The sequence below is a fragment of the Megascapheus bottae genome, chromosome 18 (assembly GCF_031878675.1).
Source record: "Megascapheus bottae isolate mThoBot1 chromosome 18, mThoBot2.hap1, whole genome shotgun sequence".
NCBI classification, from domain to species: domain Eukaryota; kingdom Metazoa; phylum Chordata; class Mammalia; order Rodentia; family Geomyidae; genus Megascapheus; species Megascapheus bottae.
The window spans coordinates 4,663,020-4,688,625 of NC_143526.1; the positions used below are offsets into that span (position 1 = coordinate 4,663,020).

Consider the following 25,606-nt stretch of genomic DNA (forward strand, 5'->3'; position numbering starts at 1 on the left):
TCACCACTGTCTTTTAGCTGTTTTGTTCAATCCTGGCACTTGAGCCATATCTCTACTTCTGGCATTTTTGGTGGTTAGGTGGAAAGAAAACTCTCATAGGCATTCTCTATTCATGCTGGCGTTGAACTGTGATCTTCAGACCTCAACATGCTGTGTAGCTAGAATTACAGGTGTGAGACACTGGTTCCCAGTTGATTTACATATTTTTAAGTTTATTGAAATCTCTCCATAAAACAACAGTGGTTGGCACCAGGGCCTTAAAATTGGCAAGACCTCTACCCTGAACTGCTTCTCAGCCAGCCCACTGTTCACATTTTAAATATTTGTAAAATTGACAACCACCAGTGGCTTTTCCAGAAACAATTTGGCCATTTTTAACTCTAGCTGTGAGTTAATTTATGCACCATAGTTTTAGTTTTAATGTATTCAGTTTTATAGTTGGTTCAGATTGCTATTAAAGAAAACTTTAGCATCCTTGAATCTCATAAATCAATACATTAGTTCTTGTCATGATGGCTCAGAAAAATAGCAAACATTTTGAAAACCATCTACTCCCAAGTTTGTACTTAGAGATTATTTTCCATTCTGAAAATATTTGTTTTGATGTTTCTTTATTAGCCTGAAAGCAAGGCCTTGGTAAATACTAGAGAATTTCACAGTCTTCACTCCATAGTGAAGGTGGGAACAGGTTGCCATGGAGATGATTACAAAAGTTCATTTTAGGTTTGTGGTTTCTGGTAGGAAATGAGCATCAAAAACAATGTTTTCAAGTCCTGGGACTTGATCTTGAATTCAGGGCCTAGACAGTGTCCCTAACCATCTTCTCCCCCAGCCCCCACCCCTGTAACATTTTTTTTAATCAAGACTGATCTTTCATTGAACTACTTTATTTTTGCTGATAATGGAAATTTTCTGCATATTAATATTGCCTGATCTGTGTGAACCACAGCCTCTAGGAAAACGTACCCGGGGAGGAAAGGCTGGAAGAATAGCTTCCTGGTTTCCCAGGGTTGTCAAGAATCTGTGTAGCTAGTAGGTAGAAAACAGAAATTTAAGGAGTTTTGTATCTGTCGTGCTAATTCGCTCCATAGACAGAAGAAAAGTAAACCAGCGGACAAACAGAATTAGAGTCAAATTCTAACATTGTTACAAAGACTTCCGACCTTCATGCCAGATTTAGCTGATAAAAATATAAGATGCCAAGTTATACCTTTAATTCAGACAGGAAATACCATCATAATATATACTGGAGATTATTCATTGTCTATCTCAAATTTAAACATTATTGAGCATCCTGTATTTTGACTGGTGACTACTGACTTCTCTCAATGAAAATTTCCTTAGAGAAATATAATACATAATCTTTTTGAACATATTTAAGTATGATCACTATTTTTGTTTGCTTGCCTACCTGCTTGTTTTTATACCAGAGAGTCAAATCCAGAGAGATAGGCATGGTAAACAAGGGCTCTCCCACTTAGATATCTCCCCATCCCTTGGTATCTTTCACACAGGACCTTTCTAGGCTAGCTAGTTGTTTGGTATCCTCTTGCTTCTTCCACACGACTGCTGGAATTACAGGCATGTATCACTATAACTGATTGGGTGTAGTTTTAACCTAAGCAATTCTTAGCCTAAATAGGATACCCTAAAGTGTAGAGAATGCTAAAGATAAATCCAATTAGTGTCTAAGCATGAGAAGTATTTTTCTTGTTTATATACAACCAATGAGTTTCAATGTCTTCCAGATGCTGGTACAAGGATATGATATTCTTTTTTTTAATAAAAAAATTGTATTTACTTTGAAGCATTCAGAATGCCAACAAAACAGCTGCAACTTTTTTTTTGCAATTACAGAGTGGTATTCAGTTAACAGAACAACAATTATTTCATATAAGCTGCGTCAGACAACTGAAGATGAAAAATATTACTGTCCCCATATATAACTAATTTGTGCTGTGCACCAACAAGAACCTGCTTTAAATTTCCATGCCAATTTACAACCCCCATACTGTACCAGGCAAGGTTAGTGGCTAGTGAAAGGACCACCAGGACAGAGCTATCTAAAGACACATTCAGTAGTGTGTTAATGATACAAAAAAAGACACTGTACAGTTTAAAAACAAATCTTACACAGCCTTGCATTTCAATTTTTTTTTCTTTAAAAGGAGTGAGTTGTGTACAGGGGGGTTAAATGCTTTAAAGACAAGAAAAAAAACTGCGCTAGAACCAACTTATTCATCATCATCATCTTCATCTTCCTCTTGTTCCTCATCCTCTTCATCTTCCTCCTCTTCCTTCTTTTTCTTGCTCTTTTCAGCCTTCACAACCCCTTTTTTGCTGCATCAGGCTTTCCTTTAGCTCGGTAGGCAACAATATCCTTTTTGTATTTTTCCTTCAGCTTAGCAGCCTTCTTCCCATAAGGCTGTTGGTCATCTGTTGTTCCACCTCTCTCCCAGTTTTTTTGCAACATCCCCAATAGACAGGCCAGGATGCTCCCTTTGATTTTAGGGCAATATTCAAAACAGAACAAGAAGGCCAAAGGAGGCCTCTTGGGTGCATTGGGATCCTTGAACTCCTTTTTTGTGTCCCCTTTAGGAGGGATGTAGGTTTTCATTTCTCTTTCATAACGAGCCTTGTCCGCCTTGGCCATGTCTTCAAATTTCCCTTTCTCTTTAGCAGACATAGTCTTCCACCTCTCTGAGCACTTCTTCCAGGTGCTTCTTCTTGTGCTCCTCCCGGCAAGCTTGCACAAGGAATGCACATGCTGACATTTTGCCTCTCGGCTTCTTAGGATCTCCTTTGCCCATATTTAGTTTTTCCTCCACGAGGCACAGAGTCGCTCGGTGCCCATCCAGCTCTCACTTGCCCCTGCGCTGTCTCTATGGAGCTCAATGTACTGTAGTCGGATATAATATTCTTTGTGTTGCAGTTTAAATAGTAAAGCCCATGCTTCCAGTGACGAGAACCAGCCTGGTTGCCATCTTAATGCAAGTTGCTGGGAATTATTAAGGTAACCGTAGTCCAAAATGAAGACAGTGCGAAGCTTGAGAGGGCTGATGTATTTCCAATACATTTTCAAGGTAGAAATGAGATTTGTTGAAGGCAGCAGGCAATAAAAAGTGATGAAGAACAATATAAGAAGCATATGGGATGAATTTTGAACAAGTTACATTTGAGACACTTTACATGTTAAAGTGGCTATTGATAAGTTATCATGATACTCCAGGTACGGAAATACATCAGGGATTGCACAGAAAGGTTGAGGATGAGTGTGCAAGGAGAGTGTGGGGCATTATAACAGAAATGGCATACAAGCCAAAACAGGGTTGTTTTTATTAAGAGGATGAATGTAAAAAAAAAAAAGAAAAGAAAAGAGATCTAAAGATACCAAGGAATGATCCAGCCTTAAGGGATTAAAGCGACAAAGCAAGAGCTGAGTAAGAATGTAGTGTTTAAGGTGGGTGGGCATAGTGGTATATGTTTGTAATTACAGTACTAAGGAAGCTGGAGGCAGGAGAGTCTTGGGATGTCATTGGAGCTATATTCTGTGGCCTTTCCTCAACATACCATATACACATTTGTGTATACATATGCAAATCTTCCTACAAATGTAAATCGTTTTCAAGGGTTACATGATATTTGCCAGGTAGAAGGTGCATTAATTCACATACATTGATACCCTTTCACATGTCTTGGTACCCATTACCCTCCCCCCCACACCCCCCACCCCCCACCCATCTTGGTTTTCCCCCCTTCCCTATCAAATTTCAAATAACCAAATACAAATAAATTCAATATATCAGATAACAAAGTGAGATACTGTGACTTTTCTTATGTTTGTTCACCTTATAGGAAAGAAAACATATGTGTAGGTGTGGGCATGCATGCATATGGTACACATGCCACATGCATGCTACTACTTGAGCTTGGTCTCAGGGCCTTGTACTCTGGCTTAGCTGTTTCACGTCAGGATGATGCTCCACCACTTGTTCTACAGCTCCATTTCCTGCTTTTTTAATAGCTCTATGGAGATAAGAGTCTATCAGATTTGTCTGACTGAGCTGGCTTAGAAACTTAATTCTCAAACCTCAGCCCCCTGAAAAGCTAAGATTATAGGCACGAGCCATAAGTGGCCAGCTCAATATAAATGCTTGAATATTTCTATCATCCTCCAAAAGTCTATGCATTTTAATTTCATTTCAAGTCATCTAGGTTTTCAGGCAACTTTCCCTCCTTCCTACACTTGTAAAAAAATGTCAGTTTAGATGCTGAGACAAAATTTTACTATTCTTTCCCCAGTCATAGAGAACAGCTTCTTCATGAGATAAAATTGGCACAGTTGGAAAAATGGTGCCAATAGAGCTGATGACTTTACTGAGTGTAACTCGTCAGGTCCCCAAGAGCTAGCCTCCCCCTCTTGACAACTTGGCCCCATTTGCCTGTCATCCAGTTTTGTTCCTACATTGTAAAATTTTAGGGACATGAGCTTAACTTCATTATTCTCTGGAAAATCACAGTAAGTATTGTTGTTGTAATGACTATTCAAAAGCTTTAGAAATGTTTGCTCACTTAATCTTTGCAATGGCCCAGAGGGTAATTTTTATTAGACATATTTTACCAAAGCTTTGGGAAGTTGCAAGTAGTCTTGTTTACTCAAATTGCAAATTCAGGTTGAACTCAAAAGTCAAGATTATTTTCATTTCAAAAACCTTGCCTCTTTGGTGTGTCTTTTTGCTGCTTTTCCCAAGGGTGATTGCACTTGACACAGCCTATAATAGCAGAATGAGTTTGCCCTTGTCTCAGACATTTTGGGCATTTGTGAGCAGGGAGAGATGATCTGCTTCATGTGGCCATGGTGTTAGATGTACAGACAGATTAGGACAGCAGAGAACTTATAAACTTCAGACACTGCAATGTTTCATGGCCTGCATAACTGTTGATTGTTAAACCTTGAGACTCCACCAAAATTTCATTGATGACTCTCTTTCTCTTTCTTTCTTTCCTTCTTTCTTTCTTTCTTTCTTCCTTTCTTTCTTTCTTTCTTTCTTCCTTTCTTTCTTTCTTTCTTTCCTTCTTCCTTCCTTCCTTCCTTCCTTTCTTCTTTCTTTCTCTCTCTCTCTCTCTCTCTCTCTCTCTCTCTCTCTCTCTCTCTCTCTCTCTCTCTCTCTCTCTCTCTCTCTTTCTTTCTTTCTTTCTTTCTTTTGCCAGTCCTGGGCTTGGGCTCAGGGCCTGAGCACTGGCCTTATGTTTTCTCAAGGTTAGAACTAACCCACCTGAGCCACAGCACCACTTCTGGCTTTTTTCTATGTATGTGGTACCAAGGAATTGAACCCCGTATCTTCATACATGCTAGACAAGCACTCTACCTCTAGGCCAAACACCCTGTCCTCATTGATGAACTTTTATTAAGCAATTTTGACACCTGTCAGAAGCCCTGGGCTTCAGGGAAAATTAATACAGTTTCAAATTATACATTTTTTGTGTGTGAGTGTGTATATATATATATGTGTGTGTGTCTGTGTGTGTATTGGTACTAGGACTTGAACTTAGTTCTTCACTCTCACTTAGCATTTTCACTCGAGACTGGTGCTCTTTCATTTGAGCTACACCTCCATTTCTGACTTTTTTTTGCTGGTTAATTGTAGATGAGTGTCTCACAGACTTTTCTGGCCCAGATGGCTTTGAACCATGATCCTCAAATCTCAGCCTCCTGAGTAGCGAGGATTACAGGCATGAGCTGATAGTACACAGCTGTAGTACAACCAATTTTTGTGGGGTGTAAGCTAGACCTATTTTCATTTGTTCAAGGAATCTTAAAAGTCTTATTTATTCTTAGTTGTGTTTTGTGCAAACTCATGCTGGCCTCAAACTTGCTTTCTTCCCTTTCTGGCTTCCTGAATGTTGAGATTACAGTTATCTATCATCATATCCAATATTGTTATCCTTGTTGTAGTTTATTTACTGTGTGTGTGTTTGGGGGGTTGTTTTATTCATTTTTTTTGACTTAACTGTAATTTTGCAAACAAAATCTTGTCTAGCTTTACATTGCTGAGATATGGGCCTGTGAGTGAAAACTTCTTTCCGGTCACTCAGTGAAAGATGGCCTCTTCTGTTAGTTATATGGATTGTTGAGAGTCATTGCTATGAATCATTCCTGTTCATTAATCTAGGACAGAGCCTGTTGATGTGATCTGATTGCTTCTGTTGAGATGGGGAATAGATTGGTGAGGATACCGGGAAAGAGGATGATGGGAACAGATAAATCTATCCCTTCAATTTTAATTCCTTGGAAGATAAAAATTCCAGAAAAACATCAGGCTGTGAACAGAGATGTTGTCGCCCTTCTCGGACGTCCACATGGTGGGTAAGATGGTGATGGAGGCCACAAGTAATACAGACTCCGGAGATCAGACTCTCGGTGCAGATCTAACTTTATTTTACAAAACGTGCTTGCTAAATACAGATCAAGCGGTTGCAGCCACAACATCAAATAGGGACAACCTTCAGCCAATGGTGTCCTGAGACACGCCCCACTTGCTCCAGGTGGGTGGGGCCAGGCGCCCTCTGGCTCCCCACTGGTTGAGTCACTGAGTGTGTACGTGCTGAAGCACAGGTGGCAAGCAGCAGGTTACTCCCACACAGGGAAGGTCTAAACAAGGAGCTTTTCACCAATCTGCTGTTTACCTAAAAGAGGCATCTTGTAGGTTTTCCAGAGGACTTCACTTTCCTGGTTGGTTTACCATCCAGGCGAGAGCTGGCCTGACAAATAAGAGCTCTTCAGTTTGCTCAGCTGTGAGATTTCCATTAAGCAAACAGAAGCTGGCCTGCAAACATTGTGTTTGCACAGCTAGCAGAGGCATCTTTTCAAGACCCACCATCTTCTGGAAAGCTTTGCAAAGACTCCATGTCTACAGTAAGGCAAATAGTTTGCACAGTCACTTCTGTTAGACTCCATTTTTGTAGTACAGCTGATGAATATCAGCAGTCGGATTAAATCTCAACAGAAAAATCAAACAAAACCATGCTGAGGACAGGTGCAGTAATACTTCCAAGATATTTTTTTCCTCTACCCAACTACTCGAAACTTGATCATAAACTATATATAGAGAGAAATTTACTCCTGAGTTTTGAAGAGCATTTCTAATACCAAAATAACCACGAGATACTTCCCTTAAGAGATTAGACTAAACTAGCATAACTAGCAATTATTTATATGACCTATCTTTTCAAAAGCCACTAACCCATGTATTTTCTCATTTGTATAGTGTAAGCATTATTATTATTGTTATTATTATTATTATTATTGCACATTACTAGAAAAGTGACACTTAAAATGGCTCAAGCTTTGTTCTGGTGAGTAGACATGATTGGTAGCAGCTAGGCTTGAGTGAGGGGGAAAATGCAAAGGGAACCTAAAATGGAGGATGGATTATAGATTTTTCCAGTGACAAAATTGTAATTAAGCTTAGTTAGTTTACATGGACCACCTTGGTCATGTAACATCATAGGATGAGAATTTCTATTTAGTATTCCACATATCTAGCCTAGGTAAGTGAATGAAAAGTTCTTGAAACAATGCATCTTTAACTCAGCCATTCAGGTCAGTAAATCATAGTCTTATGGTCAAATGTAATTCAGTATACTTCCCTCAATGTTTGGACAGTGACTATGCCTCATGTCACTGGTTCAGGTGATAGAATGAATGCTCTAAACCCTATACTTCAATAGAAACTTGTTTCCAGGTTGAAAACTTTCACCCTAGAACCACTCTCTCAGTCTATTGAAAGTGTATTCTTTGGCTGTTACATTTTCCCATCACTTTCACTGTATTCAAGTCTTGCTTGAATATCTTTGTCACTGGATGCAAGGATGAAGTTGATAACTGTGTTGAGTCTCTAGTCAAAGAAGATCCCTGTGGATCTGGCTTTTGTAGTACTTTTCTTCATATACAGATCTACTAGATCTTGCTACTTAAAAGTATGGTCACAAAACATAAACATCCATACATGGACATTTCTTTCAAAGGTAGCATTTCAGAGCCCCAGGTCTATCAAACATGAATCTGATTTCCAGTTGACAATGAAGTTTTAGATGTGTTCAACCAGATACTCACAAGTGCAGGTCTTGTTTCTCCCAGCAAATAGTGGATCAAACACATAATGACCTTTGAAATCCTGACTGTCCAGTATTTGCAGGGAGCCTGAGAGTTTACCATTGCCTCTAACATTATTATATGGGTTCATCTCCACTTTTTGAAAGTTTCATTTTTTCCCCAAAGCTACAGCAAAATCTACAATTGGCTACATGCTTACCTTATTGGGGATGTCTCAAGATACTAGCTTGAGAGAAATTCAAGAAGGCAAAGATTTTATTTCTGCAGAAGTACAGGCGGCTGACAGGAAGCCAAGACAGCAAGCCTGCTGAGCAGTCATTAGCTCTGGTTTTATCCATAATGTGTTACTGTTCCTCAGTTACTCATTCTGATTAGTCAGACCATAGGTTCACAGTATTTATATATATATGTATATATATGACATATGTACATATATATGTATATATACATATATATATATATAATACAGGCTACTGTTAAATGCAATGGTAGTAGAGGATAAACCAAAGGGTGGGGGATGAATAAAACAAAAGAAAAACTTCACATAGTACATTAAAAACAACAACAATTTCTTCTTAAACTATCATTCTTAGTTTTCTATATTTTCCAAGGGAGTAATAACAAAAATGCATCACATTTAAAATAAAAGGATTTTTAAGCCAGACCCAAAGTAACATAGGCTCTGTGGTTTCCCTCATTTGTAATAATTTGTACACATCTAATATTCCACAGAGGATCACAATAGCTCAAAAACTATGTGCATATGGCAATATAGGCTGAGGCTAAGCAAAATGAACTCTAGAATATGGAAATACGAGGTTTATCGTTGTGATTGTTGTTCTTAATGTATTATTCGAAGTTATTTCTTTTCTCATTTATCCCCTCATGGTTAATCTCATGTGATAACTGTATCTGACTTTATTACCTGGTATATTATATATATGTTTATTTGAAATTTGGAAGGGAAGGAGAAAAACAAGATGAATGGGAGGGGGTGCTGGGAGGGAAAGTTGGAGAAAATATGAGAAAGGGTATTAATGTTCAAGAAGTAATATACCCACTACCTGACAAATGTTAACTGTAACCTCTCTATATATTAACCCCCAAATAAAATTACAATTTAAAAAAGTTTAAAAAAAGAAAGAAAACAACAACAACAACAGCTAAGAAAAACCTCTTGTTTCCTTATCTTGGACTTCATTTCTCAGCATTGTCTTATAAGGCTATATATATATACCTCTTCTAGTTCCATGGTTCTCATCAATTGCAATAATTAGTATATGTCTAGGATAGTCCCAGACATCTTAGAAGAGGTTCACATTCTTGTGTGACTGGCTTGTTTGAAAAGTGTTAAAAGTTTATCCAAGGACCCAATTGAGATCAGGACATCTTGCCAAAGCAGGAATTTGTGGCTTAACTAAAATACCGTCTTGTAAGATGACAGCTCCCCTTAAAATGGTGATGCTTATGCTAAGCAAACACTTTGACAGAAAATATTCTAACTCCTACAACATTAGGAAGGAAATTGCATCCTGTCTCTGAATTTCTCTAACAGCTTCCACTTTTCCCTAGGATGGAGGAGGCTGACATGCCATATGAAGCTTGAACCAGATATCTCATTAGGGTTTCTCAGTTGGTGCAAATATTTAAATTAAAAATGTTCAATGCCAGGCAAATGATTGTGAATTCGCAACCCTCCTGCCATATGGTGTCCTGCTGAACAATGGATTTTTATTTGCTGCTGCTAAGATAAATTATACATTGGAAATCAATGCTGTGCCCAATCCCTTTGCTAATATCCAGTCACATAAGGTAACATTGGTCATTGAAATGCTCACTTCTTATTTTTCATGCCTGCAATATTAGATCAGATTAGCTCTATGTATTTCACCCGTTTCAGTATAGAATTGGACTCTGAAGTGACTGTAGATTAGTAAACAGGATAGACAAAGTAAATTCACAGCCCAATAATTTTTCCCCTACAGTTGTTTGTGAACAGAATCCCCTAGGCCCTTCATTAATTACACTTAGAGTAACCACGTTTACTAATATTTTTTTGTCCTTAGTCCCAAAGAACTTCTAAAAACTTTGAAATATGATCCAGCATAGACCAGATATGAGAGGAGTTGATAGAGGCCTCCAGGGAATTGATGGACCAATGTCAGGGCCAGATACTGGTACACTGATGTAGGTAGCCTGGGAAGTTTCTCGATAATTGCATATAGAAACCTGATTCCTGAGGAGCAGCTATATTGTCACTCATCTTTATGCACTGAGAGTATTCTTCTCATTTCTGGTTTTTGGCCCTTTTATTTGAAATCATGGTGGAAATTTTGATCTTAGTTTTCTTCCTGTGTGTACACAACAGACTTTCCTACAAGAGCACTGGCATGAGAGGTACTGCCACCTAGTTCTCCTACCTCCTGGCATTTTGCTAGAAGGAAAGTGGATGGTATGTGTGTGTACATTCTTTGTTTTCTCCAAGCCTGCAAGAAAGAAGATATTTTGTATTACATGCCAGCGTGTACACACACACACACACACACACACACACACACACACCATGAAGCTAACGGTTCAGAAGATAGTAGCTCTCCTTTCTCTGTTTAGATGATTTGCTATGAAGAAATATTGAGTTTGGGGTTAGAATCTACTTTCTTAATGGTTGACCCTGGTAGCCTTGCCGGTCAGCCCAGCAATGTGGGTAAGTGTAAATAAAAGAATGATGAGAAGGGGTATCAATGTGTGAGAACTAGTGTACCCACTATCTGGTGAGTATAACAATTAAAAAAATAAAAAAGAATGGTGGCTCTAGCCAATATGGGACAAAATCAAGACTCTTATCTTAAAAATATCCAAAATAGAATGGGCTATGAGCATAGGTCAAATAGTAGAGGATCTGTCTAGTAAGTATGAAGTCTTGGTTTAGTTCCCATTGCCACAATAATAATAATAATAATAATAATAATAATAATAAACAATAACAATTAATAATAAATCAAAAGTCCACCCAGTGTGCCCTCTGGTGGTTGCTTTTTAGAGTCACAAGTTCCTTTGTGTGCATCCCTCTATGGGCTCTGCTACTGGTTATGCTGGGCACACTGGAGTCACCCCTGTGGAACCCATGCCAGGACTGCCTCCACACTGTCTTGTTTCTATCAAGGTCTTTCTAGTAAGGCAGAAACCACAGCAGTAATTTTCATAAGGAGAATTCAGTATGAGCATTCTGTGGACTAATGGGCTTGAGTTAATAAAGACAGAGTCATTCAATGAAGTGGTGACATCCCAGGACTATGAGAAACAACCAAGGGAAAAAGCGCGGTTAGGACAGCCTGAGGACTGGCAGCACTGAATTCAGGCTTGGAATCACCAATATTGACAGCCAGTACCAACACTTTGGGGAGACTGAAAGAGACCCTGGCAGAACCACAACACAGGGCACCAACGTGGCAGCATCCTCCAGCTGACACTATTAATTGTGGGAGGACTGGGAGGTCAAAGTTTCTAGGAGGAAGGAAGATGACTAGAAACTAGAACCAACCACTTTTGCATAAACCACCAGTGACAGTATGGACCATTTCCCCAGTAACTTGGAAGGAAGAAACAAGCACTCCACCTCCAGCCTAGCTTTCCTCATCCCTCCCAGAGCTCCCTGTTGTCAGACCCTAATTGATAACAGCTGGGAACAATGGAAAACAGCTGGCAAAGCACCATTATAGGTCCCCACCCCAGCAGAAGAAGGATGTGGAGCCGGAAGACGATGGCTTGATTAACCACACACCCATCCTGTAACTTCTCAGCACCACCCCACCAGCTGGGCCGAGGAGAAGTAACAGGGATGTTACTTTCATTTAACATTTCCAGGAGTCTGTGGAGAAATCATTCAGCAACAAGGAAACTTCAGTTCTTTTCTGGGGTTCCAGTTCTAAAATGTAGTCTCATATCAAGCACAACCTTCAATTTGGTACTTGAAGACTATCTGCTTGTAAAAGTGGTTCAATGTGAACTCTGTTCATCAGGACAAACTTTCCCTGCCACCAAGAGTAACCAGACCCAAGATCTATCTCTTTCTTTTCTCATTCCTCATACTCTAGTCTTCACATACAAACTCCCACCCACTAACCATGGGGTTCTGAATGGCTGCAGTCAGCTTGGAATGACACCTGGAGCCTGGTGGAGCTTGAAGAAGAGGAAGTGGCACCGGATGGGGACACCTCATAACAGTAAGGTTTCTTTGAGGTATCTCAAGCATGTGCATGGAAATTTTTCAATGCATACATAGGCGCTGCCCAAACTAGTCCCAAATGTCACAAGTGTACCTGAGATTTTCGTCTGGAATATTCCTTAATAGTTCATGAGTGGCAGCTTTGTCAGATATGGAGCTTTGGGGAAAGCATCTGGATGATGAACGAATATCATCTCCTTGCTCGTGATTACCCAACCTCATGTCATTACTGTTGAGGAGTTCATAGCTAAGTGGACCACCATGGGCTGAGATGGAGGAGAAGGTTACTACAGACTTGACCTTGAAGGGGAATCATCTGCTGGCTGTCATGAGGCAAGCGGTGTCCCTATCACATGTGCCATAAAGCTATGCTTCTTGGTGACCCGGAAAAAATGGAGGTGACATGGGCTAAACCTTCTGAAACCATGAGCCCTTTTACAAAGAGAGGGGAAACTCATGGCATAGCATGCCAATTATCTCTAAGGAAATGTCAGAGGCTCCCTTATGTTCTCAGGGAACTCCGTGCTGTCCTCCTTTGGCTAACATGCTTGGGTGTGTGGCGGTGGTGACACAGTTCTACTCTTACGCTATTTAAGTGTCTACACATCTAGGGATATGGGACCCCTTTTCAGGAAGTGCTCAAAGTGACCAGAGGAGCATTTGTCAGCAGAGAAAATGAGGTGTTTTTCATGGTCTATGGAGTTTCCTGTGAGCACCAGGATTGGATTGCATTCACAGTATGTCTATAAAAACCAGTCTATATGAGGCAGCATAGTGGAAGAACAGTGATCATAGGAATTGTGTTTTTATTGAGACCAAAGTTTCAGTTGACTCCCATCTGGGAGTAAGTAAAGGCTCTGTCTCAGACTCTGCTCTTATATCATAGAGAGTAGGAAGAATTCCAAACTCCTGGATGTAAAGTCCCAGTTCTGTATACCCATGAGCACATTCAGAACAGGGCAGTCAGTATTCAAAGAAAGGTTTTCTGCTAACCTTGCTGGTAAGAATGAGTTCTCAACATCCCTATGTGTGCAATATCTCACATATTAAATCAATAGCACTGGCAAACAGCTGTAAAGCCAACTCCACAAACACCCACATTAAAGTGAGTGTCTCTCTGAGTGTGGCATTCACATGAAGAAATACTATCCTAAAGGCATTCAAAGTCTTCTGAGCAGGGGTAACATAATGAGAGCTCTCCGCCAACTAGAAATCAGAGGAATCTGGGACTGGGAAGAGCCTACGGCTTAATTTTACCCTGGGCTGCCTTCTTTTTACTTAATTTCTCTGGAAAATAGTTGAGGTTAGAGTGCATTCTCTACAGTTTGTATACAATTCAACAAGAAGAAAGGGATAGCAATATTTGATATGTTCCTTACATGAAGGAATAAATTCACTTTCTCAGTTTAAAGGGCAGTGACTTATTAATATGCTATTCACTCTATTGTCCTTGAGTTAAAACATCTGAAAGCCATAAATGCAAATTGCATCAGGTGGGTGACTCACAGGAAAGGCACTTCCCACTTCTTTTCTGTTCCACTGGTGAGAGAGAGTACATTACAACCACCTGAAGCATTTATTAAAACCAGATCACTGTGTTTATGATTTAGTAGGGTCTGGCTTTTGGCAGGCTAATTCACATTTCAGAGAAGTTACCAGGATGTGAATATTGCTAACCTAGGATCACTTTTTAAGGGTTACTTTCCTAGATGGTTCAAACAGGATTTTTTTTTGCCAGTCTTGGGCTTGAGCTCAGGACCTGAGCATTGTCCTTGTGTTTTCTCAAGGCTAGAGCTCTACCACGTGAGCCTCAGCACTACTTCTGACTTTTTCTATACATGTGGTACAGAGGAATCAAACCCAGGTCTTTGTGCATGCTAGGCAAGCACTCTACCACTAGGACAAACTCCCAGCCCCTTCAAACAGGCTTTTAAGCCAGATTGCCTATGTGACTTTTTAGGAAGGTTTCATGACCCCAGTTATTTATTGGATAAGGTTCATAAACTTACGCCAATCTATCGAGACCTTGAAGATCCCACTTGTTCCTCAGCATCCTTCCTGTGCTCTGCTGGGACCTATACGGTATCTACTCGCTGTGACTTCTTAGTTTGTCATCACTCCTCTATTACTGTGTCTCTGTGCCCATCTAGGCCTGAGCTGTAGTCCCAGGAATGCTCCAGGAAACAGGTCAAGTCTCACTTGTCTTCCTTCCTGTACCAGACAAAAACCCTGGCTTGGCACTACCCCCCCCCCAGTACTCTTATCTCATTAGCAGTTTTCTCACAGCAAGAGCAAAAGCTCTTCACATTTTCTCTTTTTAATAGAAGTTCCCAACATACAGTAACATCTACTTTTGAAGGACAGTGGGCCAGGCCATTGTCTGCAGAGGAGTATAGAAAGAAGCCACAGGAAGATGCTCTGAAATTGACATGCTCTCCAGTTAAATAACTCATGTGTGCAAGAAATATTACCTTTATTTTTCTGGTTTTGAAAGCTTATTAATTCAAACATGAACCCTCTCCAGGAGCCAGTGACTCAGGCCTGTAATCCTAGTTACTTAGGAGGCTAAGATCTGAGAATCGCAGCTCAAAGCTAGCCCAGGCAGAAAAATCCATGGGAATCTTATCTCCAATTAAGTACCATCCCCCCACCCCCGCCAAAAAAAAGTTCATAGACAAATCCAGGCCCTAAGTTCAAGTCCCAGGTCCACCACAAACACACAAAAAATGAACCCTTTTTAAAAGACCTGTCTTGGTTCAAAATTTATGTGATGTTGGTTTAAACATTTGTCCTTCTCAAATGCACATCACAATCCAGAAGGTCCCTAAAGTGACTAAGAAATAGAAGAACAGACATATCTGAGAGCCTATTCTCAAATACATTGATTCTTCATTATCTAAACTCAAAGTGTTAGATCTCTGCCCATATGACAGGTTTGAAATATAGAACTCCTGCTGAAACTGAAAATGCCATAGGCAAAGTCCTCTCTCCCTGAGCTCTGGATTCCAGCCAGAGACTCTACTAAGATCTGCCATCCTTTATGTTGACTTTATGGTTTACCTTCCTCTTTGGAAATTGGCCCCAAACAATGGCATGCCCAGCAATCAACAGTGGAGGTGCATCTTCTACTAGAAGATTAAAAACTGAGTGAAGTGGTCAAAGTTTTCCAAGCAGGGTTCTGAGTAGCTGACAGGTCATGTGCAACTCTGAGCCACTTCACAATGATCAGAGAAATAGGTGTTCTGATCAGCCATGCCTGGTTGACCATATCAGTTTTGGAGCCGGGACTGGAAAGTATGACTTAAACTCTGATATTTCCAACAATGCTCATAGACTAATCAAAATGACCAGCACAAATAATAGAGCAAAAGAAGAAAGCAAAAGATGGAAGGGGAATCATTGATCAACATTCTTTGCACTCATAGAAATACATGTTGAATTGAAACCCTTTTGTAAGACTACTTAAAGATAATTTAAAATGATGATAATAATAACAATAATAATAAAGATACCAGTTAACTTCCCATCATGGTTGCCTGGTGATGCTCACAGACACCATTCCTAGATTTTCGTTTGCAGATATCTTTCTCAAGAACATTCATCTATTTCTAAAGGAGTGTTTCATGTACAGTGACCAAGTATTTCTAAGTGTGAGGAGGATGCTGTAGTCATCCCTCACAAGTAGACCTGAGATAAGAGCTAATTATCATAAAGGCTACCACCATGGGAATATCTGGAGAGTGGAGTAAAATGTTCTAGCAAGAGTTAGAAGAACTGAGCTAGGTGCCTGTGGCTCACTATGCAGGAGGCCAAGATCTGAAGAGTGTGGTTCAAAACCAGCTTTTCTGCCTAGCCTAGGGACTCTTTATGCCAGTTAACCAGCAAAAATATCCAGAAGTAGAGATGTGGTTCAAGTAGTAGGGCACCATTCTTGATCAAAAAAGCCAAGCAAGAATGTGAAGCCCTGAGTTCAAGCCCTACCTTCCCCTGCCACAAAAAAAATTAGAAGATTTGGTCTAGTATATGTCAGGAAACTTGGTAAAAAGGCATATCAACTTTGTGTGTCTTAACCATAGTTGAGACAAAATGGTCTTTTTTATTAAACCTTTGAAAGAAAGGCTCTTTATTTTTTTGCCAGTCCAGGGCCTTGAACTCAGGACTGAGCACTGTCCTTGGGCTTTCTCAAGGCTAGAGCTCAACCACTTGAGCCACAGCACCATTTCTGGCTTTTTCTATGTGTGTGATACTGAAGAATCCAACCCTGTCTTCGTGCATGTTAGACAAACACTCACCAATAGGCCAAACTCACAGCCCCAAGAGACTCTTTCTACCACACCCCATCCCACTTCACACAGAATATGGATTGTGTGTAAAAAATGCTACATTACCATAAAATAATTCTCATTGTGCCAACAATATATAACAATTATTAATGACAGGTAAAATGATGAAAAGAAAGTTCATGCTTGCTTTCTAATAAGTATTCACCATCTCACCATCTGACCCAAGAAGTGAGGTAAATATGAGTGTTTTGAGCAGCTCAGCTAGGTATCTAGCTAAGGGATATTTGCTACTCAACCAGGATTGAAGGATTTCAATGAATGAAACTTGGACTGTACTCTCACAGTTCCTTGGCAAAATATAGCTGCTAGAGGACAAATGTGGGAATGAGAAAGCCTCAACAGTCTTCTCTCAAGACTCATGATGGAAAGAATGATTGTATGAATTTGCTATTTGTTTATTCTTTAAGTAATAGATACTCATTTCATTGTATGAAATATTTCAAATAAGGATATGCATAAGTAATAAAATACAAACCATCTATAATTATATCACCCAAAGGTAATATTTATAAAAATGGAATGTATATTAACAGGGGCATAATGTTTGAGGGCAGGATAAAAATGTATACATGTTTACAGATCATCTTTTCTTCTATGCAAATGACATCACACCAGCCATATTCTTGTTAGCTATCTTTTTTTTTCATTCCATTATATCAGAAGCATATATTTCTTCCACATCATTCTTCATGGCAATAAGTATATCTCTCTCATCACTTCTGGACTTTTTTTTGCTGGTTTTTGTGCCAGTAGTGGGGCTTATACCCAGGGCCTTATACTCTCACTTTTTGTAATCCATGATGGCACATTACCACTTGAACCACATCTCCACTTTGAACGTTTTGCTGATTAATTGGAGATGAAAGTCTCATGGAGTTTGAAGTTTTCTGCCCAGACTAGTTTTGCACCATTATCTTCATATCTCAGTCTCCTAAATAACTAGAGTTACAAACATGAGCTACCAACACTCAGCTTTCCCTTCCCACGATTTGCTTATCCAATACTTTGAAGTCTGCATTTCGTTCATTTCTTGCTGTAAGAGGCATTTTGAGTTGAAAGCACCTGCAGAGTTGACTCTTTGATCCCTTCCTTTTGCAGAATCAGATCTCTGTTGGTAGGGAAACATGGCTACCCACCAATCCTGGCAAGCAGAGAATGCATCAGACTTCCTCACAGATGGCCTTCTCTGTTTCTCCATATGAGATCAACCGTTAAACTGAATAGCCAATTAAATCTAGAATTAGATTGGCTTTTTCTTCTCATCTATTTGATTTACTATTCATCAATATGGGTTAGAGAATTTCTTGCATAGTTTAAGCAGATCAGGCTTGCTTTCGCTCTCCTCGCTTTCCTTGTGCTCCATAAAAATCCTCCAAAATATAAAATATCTAATTAATAACCTCCAACATAGACTATCAATACATCGAACCATTATCTTATATATGATCATAGGTTAAATTTGAAATATACTACTTTAAATTTGAATGTTCGTGATTATTCTCTACCATTTTTGAGCCACTGTGCATACACAACCTCTGACCTTGACTTTCCAAGATCACATTGTTAGTAGTGGCAAAGGAGGAAATAAAACCTGTCTATTTTCTGTGTTGTTTAGAAAAGTAGCATTAATATTGCTATAAAAAGAGGCAATGATGATGACATTTTACTTAAGCTTTAATACCAATCTTTCTTGAATTGCATTAGACAGAAATACATGGGTAGCCTTAAAAGACCTTGCTTAATTGCACAAAGTCTTTGATGTCTACAAGATGTGTGTGGATTCTTTTTGTAACAGGTAAAGACTTTCAAACCTAGGACAAAGAATTTCAAACCCTAGAAACTTTTTGGAGCCTCACATAATGAGACTTACATTTAGAGCTGGCTCACTTCCATCATTGCTTTGTCTCCTGTATTGACACAGAGACAAGTCTGCTGACAAGTAGGATTAAAGAACCTGTGATTCATCTCTTGCATTCCAGCAGCAGGGCTCTGGCTTTGTTACTGTGATTCAATGGAATCCAGAGGTAGGTGGTGGGAGTGGTTGATGGTATTCTTCACTCTCCTTTATAAAATACCTAAATCTTCTAATATCTTTCTCTAGTTAAAACTGCAATAGACTTCATTTCCCTCTTCTGTCTTTAATTCCCAAATAACAATAGAATTCAACAGCATCCAGAATATAGAGGATACTGGATAAACATTTGGTTGTGGCCTGAAGAACGAATGAAAAAAATGGATTGATTGGCCACCAAATATAGAATATCCAGTTAGGAAATATCCTCTTAGGAAATGTAGGTCTGCTATTTATACTTGCAGGGCTTGGAGCAAGAAAACCAATCAGGATATGTCGACATACATACATTTTCTCAAATTATAAACTACACTATGTTTTCCAAACTTGAAATTCATTGAAGAATTTTTAAACACATTTATCCATAATTTTTGCATCCAATATCTAATTTTCAAAGAAACTTTTCTTTAATTCATGTTTCATTTAGACTTATATACGTGCAGAAAACTTCAAACTGCAGATTAAAATTATTTTTCAATCCCTAATTGCTACCATTAGAAATATTATCCTAAGGCCTGAGTATCCCCAGAACCACATATGGGAACATAAAAAAATAAGGAAATGGATATCCAGTATTATTAAGGAATTATATTTCATTAAGCAAGACACTATTTCTCTCATACTGAGAGGAAACATATTTAATAAGCTGATTAAATTATGCTTTTTCTCTCAATATACTAATCATAGATTTTTGAACAACCAACTGCTATAAAATTGGGAGTCAGGAACCTGGTTTGCTTATGGTTTAAGGTCTTACACAACTCTTCTGTATTGAAGAGTGTAACTCAAGTAAAGATTCAAGAAGCCATTTGTGCAAAGGGGAAGCTATCAATCAATGTACATAATTGTGTCAGCAAGTAGAGAAACATGGAACCTGAAACTATGGCCATTCTAATTATTCATGATAGCAACGGCCTACTTAGTTAAAATAGAGTATATTTGACATTTCCCAGAAACATGGCAATGAAGCTATAGCTAGATGTTCTCAAATGGTTTTAGGAACATCTTCAAGTTGAGCCTTTCTTAATTTCTTTATCTGTCCCTCTCTTCATTTAAGGAAGCCAAGACAAAAGACCTGCCATATGTGATGTAGAGCGGTTTCTTAATCCTCTGAATTCAGTGCCTCCTGACATTCATCTCTATTAATAAAAATATTGTCATTATATAACTTCACAGTGAATAAGACAAAAAAAGGGATCTAGTCAGCTTATTCAGCCAGTCTCTCCAGTCTCAGGATTCTGTTATCCTCCTTACTATCTTTCATTACAGGCTGAGAAGACTGATAGTGGTTCCCTTCATTCTCAGCTGGATGCCAGAGAGCATCAATTAGGAGAAAAAGATCACGTTGCTCTCATCTAGTGATACTGGTGATGGTATTGATTACCAGAATGTTAGCCTGGCCTAGCAAAGCAGGGTAAGCCTACTGGCAGTTCCTAACTGGGACCTTGTACATTTTTCCATTATAAATTAGATCAGACTTAGTTTCACTGGGAATGCAGAGCTATGCTTAGACTTCCTGATTAATTTGATTTTTTTTATGACTTGTCTCCGTTTCGTATAGTATTAGTGGATAGTTTTCACTAAGATTTTACCATGTTCTAAAAATGAAACTTTCATTCAAGGGACAAAGAATTCATCAATGATATCTGCCATTCTTTAATCAATTTCAGTATCCCTAATAAGACCCAGAAGGACGAATAATGCCCCATCTGAACATGATCACATTATATCTGCGTGGTGGTCTCATCTAGCCATTCTTGGCTTCCTGTTTCTCCATATGTTGCAAAAATATAGACAACTTCCACTCGTCACAAATTAAATCCACATTAGGCCACAGAAACCAAACCCAAAGACAAGCTTGGAATTGAGCTGTGTGAATACTCCATTGGGTGACTTGCTGTTTACTGTAGTTAAAATGTCTCCATGGTGAGGCCAGGAGTCTGACCTAGTGGTAGAGTGCTTGCCTAGCTTGCACGAAGACCCAGGTTCAATTCCTCGGTACCACATACATAGAAAAAAAAGCCAGAAGTGGTGCTGGGGTGCAACTGGTAGAGCTCTAGCCTTGAGAAAGCCCAAGGACAGCGCTCAGACCCTGAGTCCAAGCCCCAACTGGCAAAAAAAAAAAAAATATCTCCATGGCAGTTGAATCAAAGTAATTAAGGGCAGCTCGGGGAATTCTGTCACTATTTTGTGACACATTTGCTTTTAATAGTTTAAGATGAATCCCGAATTTGGTGACTTTTTGTACACATTACTTTGCAATAGTGTTGGCTTCAAATTTACTGTCTTAATTCCTTCCCTAGGGAGGTTTAAGTGAGTCATATCTTGGTGACCAATCTTTGGTCCAGAACATATGAATATATTAAGAGTCTTGCAGTGGAATCTGAATGTGTGCCTTTCTTCATGGCATCCTTTTTTCACTTGCTAGAGACAGAAGGGAGGACTTTATAGGGCACACAGACAGGCAATCTGCAGGTCTCTGTGGTGTCTAAATGCCAAGCTCTCTTGTGCCCAGTGAAATCTGGAGAGAAACTTTAAATGAGCTTGGAGGAAGCCACACTGGTTGAACCATATGTGTGAGCCAATATTCAGAGAAGCTTGATGGCTGTTGATTTTACTGGCAAACAATGGCCAACTGCCAAAGCCTGTTCGACCCACACAGCTGTTTTCAATGATTCATTTCCCTTGATTTCCCAGTTGACCCATTCAGAAGGAGAATAGCAATTTTCAAACCCCATTTACTAGTGTCCTGGCTGTACAGAGCTCTCCCTTCAGTTGTGGCAACATTGGAAAGGTTAGAAGGAAAGAACTTGTCTTTAGAAATAACGTTATTTTTATGGTTAGAATGTCAGCAGATGAGAAAGGTTGAGAAGAAGTAGTGGATGGATTTTATAGTGGAGAGGTTCTCCACAGCTCTTATTTGTAACATGCCTGCCTCTTTTGTGTCCTCTCAAACCACCCCTGGCATTCATGTGACTGCTAACGCCTGGCACTGCAGTTTCAAGGTTTCCTTCACCCATGGCTACCACACTTTTTCCTATGGATAAAGTGCACATCCTCCTTCTCCCTGTGGTTAGAGTATACTTCCTCCTTCTATGAGGAATCCCTGCTACTCCCAAGCTGCAACCCAAGCACTACAACCTCTAGAAGCATCTCCTGATCCAAGTAAACCTGTCTCTGAAGGAGACTACATTGCTTACACTGGCGTGAAATTAACACATGGGAAATAAAATTATTCTTGATTGTTGGGTTGTTGTGTAAGCTATGGTTATTCATAGAGTCTAAAAACACACATTCAATTTATGTGTGTTATTATGATTTCATTTTGAAGCTAGGTGCTGATAGCTCATACTTGTAATCCTACCTACTCAGGAGGCTGAGATCTAGGCTTGCAGTCTGAAGCCAGCCTGAGCAGGAAAGTCTGTAAGGCTCCAATAAACCATTCAGAAAAGCCTGGAAGGAGCATTGTAGCTCAAGAGATAAAGTGCTAGCCTTGAACACAAAAAGTTTCAGGGACAATGCCAGGCCCTACATTCAAGCCCCAGGACTGGCAGGAAAAAAAAAAGATTTATTTGAAAGCAAAAGCAAGAAATGTCTAAAGTGGCTCCTCAAGTAGACATCAAAGAACATATGGTCGTAAATGCCTGGGTGACAATCTTCTTTATCACGCATGTGTATACTACATAGCTTGTTCTCTCAGACTGAGTTTAGAGATTTGCTACTCAAGATTGTTGAAGCAAGATCTGACTATAATACTCTTATTTAAAGAACCTTTCTTCTACTCAGGCATGATTTTAAGCCTAGAGCCAGCATGCTGTGTCATGCTCCACTGCCCCATTACAACAAGGCAGTATCAGAAGATAACACATACTTGGGAAACATTTATTTGTCCAGTGACTTTGATCACATCATGACTTCTCAGCCCAACTCCAGCTAGATATAGGAATTGCACTGTACAAAGCAGGCTTCAATGACTTCTAGTTTCTTCAGTGCCCTGTGATTTTAGTGATAGGCAGGTGCATAATGCCTTACTCTATCTACAACAACTAAAGAACTTCACAGGACTGACCCATGCTGTGAGTGATTTGGCTCAGCCATCACCAGGATATTAATCACATTCTATTTCCCACAGGCCTGTTGTACCTGGAGGATGATTGTTTAACTGCTAAGGAAAGCAATCCCCTGAGACATTTGTTGAATCAAATGTATTGCATTCAAGCTCATGGATCTTAGTAGTAGAACAGATCCTGTTGATTGTTTTTTTTTTTAACTTACTTGAAAAAAATCAGTGATGGAAAACTCTAAAAAATTATTTGTACAGGGTTTGCTTTGAATGTTGTATATTCCCCATAAAATGTATCTTGAAACGTAATGCACAATGCGATTGTAGTAAAAGGCTGTGCCTTTCATTTTCCTTCCTGCCTTCTGCTATGTGAGGACCAAATATACCTCCCTGCAAAGAATGAAGCAAGGGCACCATCCTGAAGGAAAGGAGAAGGACCCTCACTTCTCAGTCACTGAATCATCTGCATATCCATCTTAAGACTGTCTATCCCTATGAAGTAGGAAAATACATATCAGGATGTCTACATCACCCACCATCAGGCATTTTGTTATACTAGAACACATAGAATAAGATAATGACATATGAATCTCCTTAAAATTTTTAATGTGAGGTTTTTCAATATTTAATGCTATAATGAAATTGACGTGAGGATAATGATATATTATAGCTACCTCTTACGGAGCACATTTTCAGTATGTTTCTACCATTTTATGAAGTATTTTCTACCCATGGTCTTATTTCACTTTTGCAATGTTTCTAAGATAAGAGTTATCATGATCTCCTTATTTACCCAGGAAAAAAGAAAACCTTACAGATAAAGGCAAACACTCCAAGGACTCACAGCTCAAAGCGTGGAAAGTAGAATTCAAGTCAACGGAAATCTGACTCCAGAGTCTAAGCTTTCAAAAACTCTACCATTTTTAAAAAGTTCTATTTCTGAAATACATAATATAAAAATGCTACACTCCAGAAGCAGCTGAAAGATGATACCTGTATCTACTGTTGACAAGAGTGGGTAAGTGAATCAAACATCTCTCTTTGCAAAGCAAGATGAAATTCTGATTTAAGGTGATAAGTCTCTAACTTTCTATGCCCATGTCTATAAAAAGAATAAGTAATCATTCCTAAATAGGAAGTAGTTAAAAATGGGTTCCAAGGAAACATATTGAGATTTTGGAATCTGCATAATTAAGTATATTGCTGACAGAGGAAATGTGAATGTAATGAGGATTGGAGTTGGTGGATGGAAAGAGGGAGAGAGAAGAAAGTGGAGGAAAAGACTGAAGAGCCTCACTCTCTCCCTTTACTCTCATTGCTAGTGCAAATGGGTTCTTTTCCCAGGTTTCACTGTTATGATAGAACCCCAGTGAAGTGAAAAAGAAACAAAACAAAACAAAACAAAATGCTGTTGCAGTAATGTGCTGGCAAAGGAACCTACTGGGAAGTGACTACATATTTCAGAAAGTGTCCAATCAGAATACACCTGATTCTAGCTCGTCCATGAGGCAATATCTTATTTAGTCCAGTTAAAAAATCCATCCCAGATTGCTTAGTAAGAATGGGAAGATAATTGCTGCTTAACCAACACCTTTGAGCAGGCCCTGGGCCTATTAGTATAATCTTAAATAGGAGATCAAGTGAAAATGTATCTGTTGCAACTCAGACCACATGAAAGCAGATAATGACAGGTTTTGATGAGCTAAGGTACTTTATATACAGATAATGATTCAGAGCCTAGTGCTTTGGTCACAAGATGGCAATGAGAAGTTTTGGTGAAAACTACGCATTAAAAAGGTTTAATGTGGGGCCGGGAGTTTGGCCTAGTGGTTAAAGTGCTTGCCTAGCATGGATGAAGACCCGGGTTCGATTCCTCAGTACCACATACATAGAAAAAAGCCGGAAGTGGTGCTGAGGCTCAAGTGGTAGAGCTCTAGCCTTGAGAAAGTCCAAGGACAGTGCTCAGGCCCTGAGCTCAAGCCCAGGACTGGCAAAAAATAAAAAAAAATTAAAAAAAAATTTAAAAAAAAGTTTAATGTGTTTTTACTTTGCCTTTTTTTTTGCCAGTCCTGGGGCTTGAACTCAGGACCTGAGCACTGTCCTTGGGCTTTTTCGTCAAGGTTAGCACTCTTCAACTTGAGCCACAGCATCAGTTCTGGCTTTTTCTATGTATGTGCCACCAAGGAATCAAACCCTGGTCTTCGTGTATGCTAGGCAAGCACAATACCACTAGGCCAAATTCTCCTTTTTCTTGTGTGATTGTTGTTCTTAATGTACTATGTTATTTCTTTTCTCTCTTTGGTTAATTTCATGGTGTTACTGTACATATATTTATTTGAAATAGGAAAGGGAAGGGGGAAAACAAGATGATTGGGAGGGAGTGTAGGGAGGAATATGGGGATAAAAACCATGAGAAGGGGTACTGATATATGAGAAGTAATGTACCTACTACCTGGCAAATGTAACTATAACCCCTCTGTATATTACCATGACAATAATAATAATAAGGGTTAGTGTGTACATTGCACAATGTACAGAAGGCATCAAACTTTCCAAACTGCCTTGTTTCCATGACTACCTTTCCACTATATGGATCACTGGTTATCTTAGAATTGTACCTATCGGATTTATCTTAGCTTCTGGCAACAGAAAATGCTTCATATTGTTAACATATGAACTCTAAGATGTGGGGTGGAATAGTGTTGGGCAAATAGAACTCACATGCTTTACACTCATTTTCTTTTATTGTTGGGGTAATGTGTAGAGGGGTTACAGTTAAATTTGTCTA

The 25,606-nt window shown here is 39.2% G+C and overlaps 1 pseudogene; it reads right to left on the reverse strand.

Moving 5' to 3' along the window:
• Positions 1-2,234: 2,234 nt before the first annotated feature.
• Positions 2,235-2,810, reverse strand: LOC150050019 (high mobility group protein B1 pseudogene; annotated as a pseudogene).
• Positions 2,811-25,606: the final 22,796 nt, after the last annotated feature.